This window comes from Myodes glareolus, chromosome 16, assembly GCF_982192425.1.
Source record: "Myodes glareolus chromosome 16, mMyoGla1.1, whole genome shotgun sequence".
In the NCBI taxonomy this organism is placed as follows: Eukaryota; Metazoa; Chordata; class Mammalia; order Rodentia; family Cricetidae; genus Myodes; species Myodes glareolus.
The window spans coordinates 26,603,108-26,614,043 of record NC_142041.1 but is presented as its reverse complement, the minus strand read 5'-3'; the positions used below and the strand labels follow the sequence as shown (position 1 = coordinate 26,614,043).

At 42.0% G+C, this 10,936-nt stretch overlaps 1 pseudogene; it reads right to left on the bottom strand.

Annotated features, from left to right (window-relative positions):
• Positions 1-3,308: 3,308 nt before the first annotated feature.
• LOC125391232 (replication factor C subunit 5 pseudogene) lies at positions 3,309-4,121 on the bottom strand (annotated as a pseudogene).
• Positions 4,122-10,936: the final 6,815 nt, after the last annotated feature.

The following is a 10,936-nucleotide window of genomic DNA, read 5'->3' as shown; positions in this document are numbered from 1 at the left end:
GGAGTAAATAAGCATGCATTTCAGCAACTAAAAAATGGGCTCACGTGACAGAAACAAAACCAAGAAAAACATTTGTGTTTAAAAATTATCCCGTGGTCACATAAGAAAACAACTGAGATTTATTCTTGTCCTGGTACCATGTTTCCTTGCTAACCGGCGTCCCACTCAGTTTGGGTTATCATATTAGGCCTCTGTAGAAAGAAATGGCTGCAAAGCTCCTGGAAATACTGAGTGCTGTGAGCAGGAGGGCTGGTCTACGCTCCTATTCTTCATCCCTTCTGTAATACTTCACATCTTTCCTGTTAGGTGGGAATGATTGCCTCTGTCTCTCTGTTTCTTCTCATGCTTTCGTACCAAACACCTAATAATAGACAGTGCTTTCTCAAACCAAGAATTCCGTCAAGAAATCATATTCCTGTTCTCAAATACTTAGGGTGTGTGTAAAGTTGAGTTCACTGTCAACCGTCCCATTTCCACTCCTGACTTTGAAATGTGAGAGCTGACATCTACTTTCCTTCCTCTGACTGCTGTGTTTTTCCCCCCCTTCATTCCTCACCTTCTTTGGAACTTGCTAGTTTCACCATCATTTCCTTCATGGGTTAGAAGGCCTTGATGTTAAAATGTTTAAACATTCAGCCAATTCTTTCCCCCTTCCTTTTCTCCCGAGCTCCACTCAGACACAGATCCGAAGTATTGCAGAGCGATGATGACTTTTCTCCCTCATGGCTAGTGGGCTTTATTAAGGCCAGTGTCTGGAACAAGTTTTAACCAGTGAAAAGTTTTTATTTACAGCCCAATAAATCTCTCCACCAACGCAACAATCCAAATCAGAACAAATCAAACCGAATTAGAAAAATCCCAGGTTTAATGAATAACCCCTGTGAAAGGGTTGTTTAACCCACAAGGGGGTCCGGACACACAGGTTGAGAACTAACGGCTTATGGAAACAACATCAAACTCTCACTATATTTATGGGGGTGTCACCTTTAATGTGTATAATTTTTTTAAATTTTAAATACTTTCCGCATAGCTCATTGAAATACAAGCTTTGTCTGCTACAATGTTTTGCATTTCTTCCAGTTAATTTCCTACTTGTTTTGTGAGTGAAGGTGAAAATGAGGCAAAATCACTTCGCCATTAAATCATGACTCATGGACCACAAAACAAGCTCCAGAGACTTGATATACCTAATGATGGTTAACAGTTATGACAATTAAAAACATACAGAATACATCTGCAGTTATTTGATCTCAGCTTTATTACTGCAGACAATGAGGTTTTAGAGACCATGGTCAAATCCAAGTCTTCTATCAGGATCGTTTACTCTGTAACTGAGCAGCCTGAGAAATTACTTCTGAAGTGAGAGGAATCTCAAGAATCCAAAGGCCTGATTTGCATGGGGGGCTTCGACCACGGCAGAATAGATGACTGTCCAGGAGGCTGTTGTCCAGGTCTGACGCATGGTGTCAATGGCAGACTGATTGCCTTGCAGAGATGCATTTTAGGGAGTGACTTCATGACTGACTGAATCAGGCCGCGAAAAGACCAACGTTCTGTGGATAAGGTGTAAGTTAGAGGGGGAGCAGGTGTTTGTAGGAGGGCAGTGGCATAGAACTGCAGACCAACCGCTTGAGAAGGCCAGGTTTCCTTTCACATTAAGCTCTTATCCTTCCTCATTCTCTCAGGAAGGCTTGATCAGGCAAGGTGGCTTTGTCAGTGTGGGAGGATGTGCATGCCAAGACACTCTGGATTTGCACAGATTTCCCTCAGGTAAAACTGCTTCCCCTTTCCTGCTCCTGTTTTAAATTTAGCAATCTGTTGGCTAATACTCATTCAAATGTCTGTGCCGTTAAATCTGTAGTCTTGTCCTAACATCCTGTGTCATCAAATTTAGCATTTCACAGGTTCTGTTCTTTCCCTTACCCTTTTTCAGGCATTTTGCGAGGGTGAATTTGTGTCTTCTTAAATATCCAGCTATCATTGATAAATAGATTCTCAAATATTTAGTGTAATCTCAGTTTCAGAGGACCTTCCACAAACTTGAATCTAATCATACCATCTTTTCTTTCTCTTTTTGACTTAGTTAATAGTATTTCCGTCCCATCCATCACTAGTTGCCTGTGTTAAGAAGGCTGATGTTCCTCTTCCTCTGTGTCATTAAGGCACTAAGTATGCTGACTTTGTCCCTCAAAGTCTCCTGAAGATGCTCCGCCCTCCCCATTTATGGGCTATTGTCCTGCCATTTGTTGCATGGATTTTTGTGTGGTCTCTAATGTTCTCATATCTGTGCACTCTCTGCCTTGTATTTTTATAACTGCTTTGAAAAACTGATTATGTTTACCTGCCTAACTAGAATCCCTGAATACATTTCCTGAAGACAAAATTTTATTTCTCAGGATTGTGCACATATGCAAACTGTTAATTTGTGATCAAATTGTAAAATTATTTGAATATATATTTGTGTATACATATATATGCATGAATGTAAACATATGTGTGTGTATGTTTCATTGCATATGATGTCTTCCACAGATTGATCCTAGTCCCTTATAGATATAAACATTCATGGATGCTCAAGTTCCTGATTTTGAATGGCATACTATTTGCATATAATTTAGGCATATCCTCCTGTAGACTCTACATAACTTCTAGATTACTTATAATACTTAATACAATGTAAATAGTTGTTACTTTACATTCTTTAGGAAATGATGACAAGAACAGTGTATGTATATATTTAACACGCAATATTTGTACAGCTTTTGACACATGATTGGTTGTATCTTTTTACTATGGAAAACCCATTGAAGAGAATGGCTATGTGAATGTGTATAAATTGGTGTGATGACTATTCTTGGCTTTTCAACTTGACTACGTCTGGAATTAACTGAAACCCAAGCAGCTGGGCACACCTGTGAGAGAGTTTTCTTAATTTAATCATTTGCAGTAGAAAGACCTGCCTTTAATCTAAATCTTTTGAGGTGGGAAGATCCACTTTTTTAAAAAAAATTATTGATTTTATTGAGCTTGCATTTTTCTCTGCTCCCCTCCCTTCTCCCCGCCCCCCCAAAAGATTTTTTTTTTATATTTTTTTATTATTTATCCACAAATAGTGTGGATAGTTACAGATTAAAGTTGCTTGGTAGGTCCTGCTCTAAACAGCCACAGATAGCACTGCCCAAATGCCTGGGGAGAGACTTCTGTGACTACCTTTATCCAGTAGTCCAGGACAGTACTTCACCAGTAAGCAAGTCCTCTGTCCTCTGTCACTGAAGGGCCTGAGGCACGGTCAGCGGGCCTTGGAGTGGTTAGGCCTCTGAGAATATCAGGTCTTTGGTGACTTGAAAAGTAGCAATGAGGGAGCTCAGCTGTATCTACTTATTGGTGCCAATGGAAAGTCTATACTCAGTGTCTGCCATCTTGGTCAATAAATGTATCCGAACTGAAGATGGAAAGTCAACTCTGCACAAACAGGTGAACCCCGGTCAGGATGTCATGCAAAGCCAGGCTCTTCAGAGTCTTCAGTTCCATGATGTTTCTGTAGGCAGTGGTGAAGTCTTGATCCAGCATCCAGTCCAGAATGTTGGCAATGTCTGTCTTAAGGAGATGCCTGGTGCAGGTGTAGACAGTCTCTTCTGTCACCTTTCCAAAGGCCATATTGGTACTTGGCAGAATGTTCAAAGTCCTTCGCATATCTCCACTGGACTGAGTGACAAGGGCCTTCATTCCATCTTCACTTATATCAACATTCTTCTCTTCTACTGTATGCTCCAGATGAGGAACCGTGAGTTCAGGCGTCAGAGGGCCAAATCGGAACCTTGTGCACCTTACCTGCAAGGCAGGGATAATCTTGGACAGATGAGGCAAAACCTGGTGTTCTCTATGAACTTCTCGATCACTTGTCTCAAGGCATTATGGGCATCTTGAGTTATGGCATCAGCTTCATCCAGGATCACAAGCTTAAATCCTTTCTTGAAGATTGTCCTTGTGCTGGCAAAGCTGAGGATTGGCCCCCAAGCGATATCAATTCCTCGGTCATTGGAAGCATTCAGCTCCAAGACCATGGAGCCATATTCTTTATCTTTGTACAGCTGCTTGGCACAGGCCAGGATGGTGAATGTCTTTCCTGTCCCCGGAGGGCCATAAAGAAGAAGGTGTGGCAGGTGGTCTTCACTGATAAACTTCTGAATGGTACTCAGAATGTCCAGGGCAAGTTTTGGGCCTGAATATAGCAGGCCGCTGCTGCGGAGGCACCACCACCACCGTGAGTGACAGATGCTATGGGACTCCCCTCCCTTTCTTTCCCCTCCCTTTCTCTCATGGTCCCCATGCTCCCAATTTACCGAGGGGAGAAGATCGACTTTTAATCTGTGCCACACCTTCTGCTGGAAACCTGTATAAAGGACAAGGAAGAAGGAAGCTTGCTGTCTTTGCCCGCTTGTTCTTACTCTCACTGGCAAGTTCACTTCTTTGCTGGCATTAGAGCCTACTACTTTGGGACTTTGCACATACTGAAGACTAACCAAGATATCCAGCCTCATGGACTGAATAGCTACTGGATTTTGGTACTACCTTCTATTGATAGACAGCCATTGTTGGACTAGCTGGACCACAGCCTGTAAGCTGCTCTACTAAATCCCCCTCTCTGTATCTATCTACCTCTTTATCTATCTATCTATCTATTGGAAATATATTCATTCTACCACTTCTGTTCCTCCAGAAAACTATGACTAATGCGGCATGTAAACATATATCTATAGATATGTAAATATGTATAGATATATAACCATGTATGTACAGATATCACATGCATATATGTATAACATAAAGTTTAATTTCTTTCTCCTATATTATCTCTGTTTAAATCACAATGGATAGTGCACAGTTGCTAGGTGCAGTGAGTGTATTTTCATGCTCCTTGCCTTTACCCACACTGCACCCTTCCTTGGCACGTTCTTCCCACATGACCGTATTCTCTTTGTGCTGTGTTAACAAGCTCTACTATAATCTCCTTTGAGCAGTTTCTCTTGGCCATCTTTTTCCATTCCTTGTTCAAGTTTGTGCTGCAAGGTGATATTCTCTGCACCTCACCCTTGTGCAATGGAATTGTGCTTGAGTTTAGCAGGGGTTCAGTCATTGTCGTTCTTGCTGTGTTATAAATGCATCTCCTTTTGGAGAAGATGGAAAGGTGTAACTTGCTCATGGGCTTCAGCCCCTTGTGGTTCCAGTCACTTTAGCCCTTCAGACATTGCCCCACATCTTTTCTTTTAAATTTATCCCAACCTTTTTGTCCTTGGGATTTCTATTGTTATCCACACCAGGGAAAGGCTCTAGAAACTAGGGAGGGATGTGATTCAGTAATCTAGCCTTTCACAGTGACTTACTCAGTTCTGTGGATTCCTTCTCTCCTTGGTTTTCTGACCCTGTGCCTGACCTCACTTCAGTTGGCCGAGTCTACGCTACTAGCCACCTGCCTGGTTGTTTTCTCCTGTCAATTAGCTGACAGCGGAATCCCCGGGTGTTGGATTGCCGCCATCTGTACCTGCCATGTCATCTGGCCATTTGCCAAGCTTTGCTTCTTCTGAGCTTCTGGGGTCACTTGACAGGGTACTTTCATTCTCCTTCTGACCAGTGACTTCTACTCCAGTTTTGGAAGACAAGCTGATCATTTGCTACCTTTGAAAAGAAATAACTAAGGCATTTGTAGTTGGGCCATTTAGCAGATGTGATTATTGTGAAGTAGAGACGGAGCATGTGACTCTGGGAAATGAGACTCTGAAAATGGGTAATTATGACCTAGGCAGAATGAGAAGTAAGAGCAGCCTGGAGTTTATCAGGCTTCTATGGGCGTGTCTGGATGACACATGGCAGTGATAGGGTGTTGGGGACAGGTACCATGAAAGGGGAGAAGAAATTAAAGGCACCTTCACCAATTGCAGTATTTGGAAAAGTCTCCTACTAACTTCCTGTGCCCTAATTATACACCATAAACTGAAGGTCTCTCATAGTTGTGGCCAACAGGAACTTACTCTCCAGTTTGCTCAAACAGGATTTGGGAGCAGGGATTGTGATTTTACCGCATAATTACAGCTCAGTGTGCTTGCTTGTGTAAAGCACAGTGCCTTCTAGGATCTAGCGCTCAAAAGAAATGATTAAAAAAGAGAGAAAAATTGCTTGGAATGTTCTGTTTCATGGAAATAAATGCCTTTAATTGCACGAAAATCTTACCATACAATTAATCCTTATTTTTTTTTTAAAGATGTGGGCAATGCTCTTTTCACTGGCAGGATGACACATTAAAAAATATAATCATGGGCTGGAGAGATGGCTCAGTGATTAAAAGTATTCAGTGTTCTTCCAGAGACCCTGAGTTCTGTCCTCAGTACCCATTTCAGGCACCCACAACAAACTGTAGTTAGTAGACCCAGTGTTTTGGCTTCTGTAGGTATTTGTGCACACGCATGTGTGTAAGCAGACATATACACACAGGGGAGAGAGACAGAATAAAAAGCAAATATTAAAAGATTATAGTGTAATAAACTGAGTAGATTAGATATGTTTTGAATCTTCAGGATATCGAGAGATACTGGGATGCCATGAAGGAGTTACACGGTTTCACCAGGATATGGGAACAGGATGGAGAGACACTGCCCATAGATAAGAGGCTTGGTCTGGGACAAGCTGCTGGGCTGATCAAAAGCGATGTTCTCCAGACTCATCCTGGCAAGGAAAAGGCTGGTGTAAAGACAGGAGCTCTGAAGTTAACACTCAGAGGTCAAATCCATTGCCAGATGCTGACTGCTCAGGGAGCTCCTCCCAGGTCCGTTCCGTACTGTGACTTAAGCTGAACCCTGAGCGGAGGAGCTAGAGAGAACTGGAATTGAGAAGGCAGAATAGGGCAATGGAAGGAATCTCACCTCTTTATCAGCAATGGGAATTTGGTGAAGTTCTTTAAACACTCTCAGTTTCAGATTTTATCTGTCAAACTGTTACATCTAATATGTGTCACGATTGAGAGTGATAGCAGTATGAAGTAAGATATTAAAGCCATGAAGATTTTGCATAGTGCTGCTATCCGCCGAGGCTGCCGGTAAAACCTTCACTACCCACAATGCCTAGTCACCATAGTCCTTTTCTTGATCCCAGTAATCGAAGTCACCTTCACATAATAGGACTCTAGCCAAAAATAATGGGATTACGGGCAGGACTCCAGTTCCAAAGGGCATTGTGCCAGGGCGACATGGGCAGGAAGTCAGAAGAACAGGGCAGGAGTGGGTGGGCTGACTCTAGTGGGGCTTATTCATGACACACTGGTTTCTCTTTCTCATAGGGCCAAAGTCTAATGGAGAGATGAGTAGAGCAGCATCCAGCAGCTGCTCGGTGACTTCAAAACCAGTGAGAGCGTAGTGACAGCTATTTCAGAGAAAATCGCCCGTGCCTATTTCCTGGATACCCTACAGCATCGTGCTTTTGATATTGTACAGCAGGGCTAATAGTCACACACATTTGGGGAGGAAATATATATTTCATCATCTTAGTGACTTCTGCAAAGCAATTAAACTATTATTATTATTATTATTATTATTATTATTATTATTATTATTATTATTATTACCAAAACATTAAACCAGGACCAGGTTTGAAAAATGTTGATTTGTTTCCATTTTAACTTTTATTTTACAATAAAAACACAAATCACAGACTGTTGGAGCAGGAAGGGGGGCTTCCTCAGGTTAGTCCACAGACTTTATCTGTGATTCAGAGCGGATCTCGCTGTGCCAGCCCTGTGCGCTGTGCCAGCCCTGTGCGCTGTGCCAACCCTGTGCGCCTGTGTCTGTGTTGTACCCAGGATGGCAGGGCAGATCAGCTGTTACTGTGGCTTTCATCCTGCTGCTGGTTTGGTGTCCAGTCCACAGACTGGTCCTTTCCCTTTCAGATCACCTCCTAGGAACGAGGCACCAGATTTTCTTCCCCGAGTTCTTGATTGTCCTTTTTCTTTGTGATGTGATAGGGGAGTTCAGCCAATCACTTTCTGTTTGTGGGGCGTGTCACCCTTAGGCTAAATCTTGCCTAAAAACCTGCAAGTGCGCTCCCGCTAGCTCTCTCGCCTGGTTCCTGTGTCCGGATGGATCGTTTGGATTCTGGTGTAAGCTGGTGTAAGTCTTACTTCTGTTTATTAAAGCTGTATACTTTGTATTAAGATAGTCTGGGGACTTTTCATTACCAATCGCCCTGCGGCTTCGGTGATGGTGGGTGATTCAACTGTGCCCAGATGTCTTCCCACGACTCTGAAGTCAGAATCCGGTGAAAAAAACGGCTTTTTGTGTTGCCCACGTTCTGATTCCCAGAAAATCACAGATGTCAAAAAGATTTAAGAGGTGATCAGTAGTTTGGTGGAGATGGTTCAGCTGGCAAGTGAGGACCTGGGTTTGGATCCCCAACATCCATATAAAAACCAGGTAAGGGAGTGTGTACCTGTCATCTTAGCAGTGGGTAGGCAGAGACAGTGAATCCTTGTGTCTCTGGCTAGTAGGTAGGGTTGACCTGGTGAGCTCCAGGCTCAATGAGAGACCCTGGCTCAGAAAACAGGGTGAAGAAACAACTGAGGAAAACATCAGTCATTGATCTCTGGTCTCCACATGCATAGACACACCTGTATGCACATTCATGCACATGCACACACATTGTATAAACATACATACATATGTATACATACATATGTAAACATACATAGTTGCAAAAAAAGTTCTGCAGTCAAACCTCATGTAGGGGGAACTGAAAACCTGAGTACATGAATGCTTCAGTAATGTGCCCAGGGCTGTAAGGCACACAGTGACAATTTAAACTTCTGGTTTTGATTTTTTTCTTAGCCAGGGCTGTTTTCACTTTTCCAGGTGACACACGTGTTATCTGGGATTATTCAGAGCATGTTATCGCTATTACACAGAGGTAGAGGCAACCAAAGATGGGACGTTAAGATCTGAGATCAAGATGAACAAATGTTCCTGTCTTTGACCTGCCCCTTAGAATCCTCCTGCATTTCAGTCAGGCATGGTGGTACGTGCCTCACATGCCTGTATGATTGGCATTCAAAGGCAGAGGCAGGAGGACTGAAAGTAGGAGGAAATCCAGCCTGGGCTCCATGGTGAGACACTATCTTCAGGAACTGACAGTGTAGTTTAGTTGTTGAAGGACTGCCTAGGATGTGTAAGTTGCTATATTTGATCCTGAATTCCACAAAAGTAATATCTCTTCCTTTCCAGTTTTCAAACACACACATCACTGCAAGAACTTTTTAGGGCATTTTGATTTCTTTCAAAAATGATTTTGGGCAAGTGGGATAACTCAGTGGATAAAATGTTATTAACAGCATGGATGACTTGGGTTACACCCATGGAATTCACATGATGGAAGGAATGACCCAATCCTGCAGGCTGTCCTCTGATCTCCACACACACGCTGTCCCATGAGCAGGCCTGTAGCAAAGAAATGATTGTAAAAAAGCAACATCATGTAATTTTTACTGCTATTCTACAGACTTACAGTATTCAATTTCATCATTTTTGTGCCTTGATATAATTGTTCACGTGTTTTGCATGCTGTTATTGACTTCCTTGGATTTGTGCTTGATAACCTTCATCAAATTTGGAAATATCTGAGTTGTAATTTTTAAAAATTACCATTCTCTATTAATCTTATTTGTTTTCAGGAACTCTGAGAATATAATAACCCACCTAAATACATCCACAGCTCACTGATGCTATGCCATTCTCAAAAATTCTCAAAAAATACTTTTTGTTTCCCTGACATTTTCTAGTGCTCTATTTTCTTCTTCAACTCTCTGACATTGGCTCCACTGGCATTTTCCATTTTCATCTTATGTGTTATAGATAAGTGTTAAAATGCAATTTGAACTTTTAAATATAGTCAGCATCTTCTTAAATTTGAATATGCAGATGATGCTTATTTTGATGTCTTTCTCTACTAATTGATAACCTTTATGTCAGCTTTGATATATTTTTCTCCTCACAGTGTACCACATTTTCCTATGTTGGGGAGCAAGGTGAGTTTTGGCAGGTATCAGAGGGTGAATGTTCTGCTGTAGGTTCTGGTTTGCAGAATGCCATGTGTGCAGGTGTGCTGGCTAAGAAACCCTCAAAACATAAAGCCTACGTATGACGTACACACCCGGGTTCACGGCATGTGAAACCCCAATGGTAACTGTAAAACACTGAACACATACATAACCAACAAAACATCTTTTTTTTTCATTGAAAACAGATGAATGCACGTTATCCATTTTAATTAGTATTAAATCGGTGTCTTCCTTTGTAATTAGCAATGCGTCTTTATCTAGTTTTGTGTGATCTGAACATGATGATGATGTGGGAAGTCAGGGTAATTTTTCTTTCTAATTACCATCCAGCATGATGAACACAGAAATGTACCGAACTGTGGAGAATTACATCATCAACAAATAAGCTTCGAGGTTTCAGTTTTGCACAGGGAACTTCTGATTGTGCATCTGTGCTGGAAAAATCATACGCTTTAGTTAGCCAAGTTCTGTGACTCTAACCTTGTACATATATTTAGTCCTCAGACTTGCTAGCATTGCACTGTACTTACTTGGTCTCTCTCTTATACACGTGTTCAAATGTGTATGTGGCTGGGTATGCACATAGGCGAGTGTTTGTTGGGCCAGAGACGGACGTTAAGTGTCTGGCTTGACTGAATATCTTTTGAGACAGGGCCTCTTACTGAACCTGGGCTTACTAATTGTATCAGTCACTGTTCTATAGCTGTGAAGAGATGCCATGATCAAAGCAACTTATCAAATGAGATGTTTAATTGGGGGTTTGCTTACAGTTTCAGAGGATTAGCCCATGATAATCATGGTGGAGAGTGTGTCAGCAGGTTTCCATGGCTGTGGAGCAGC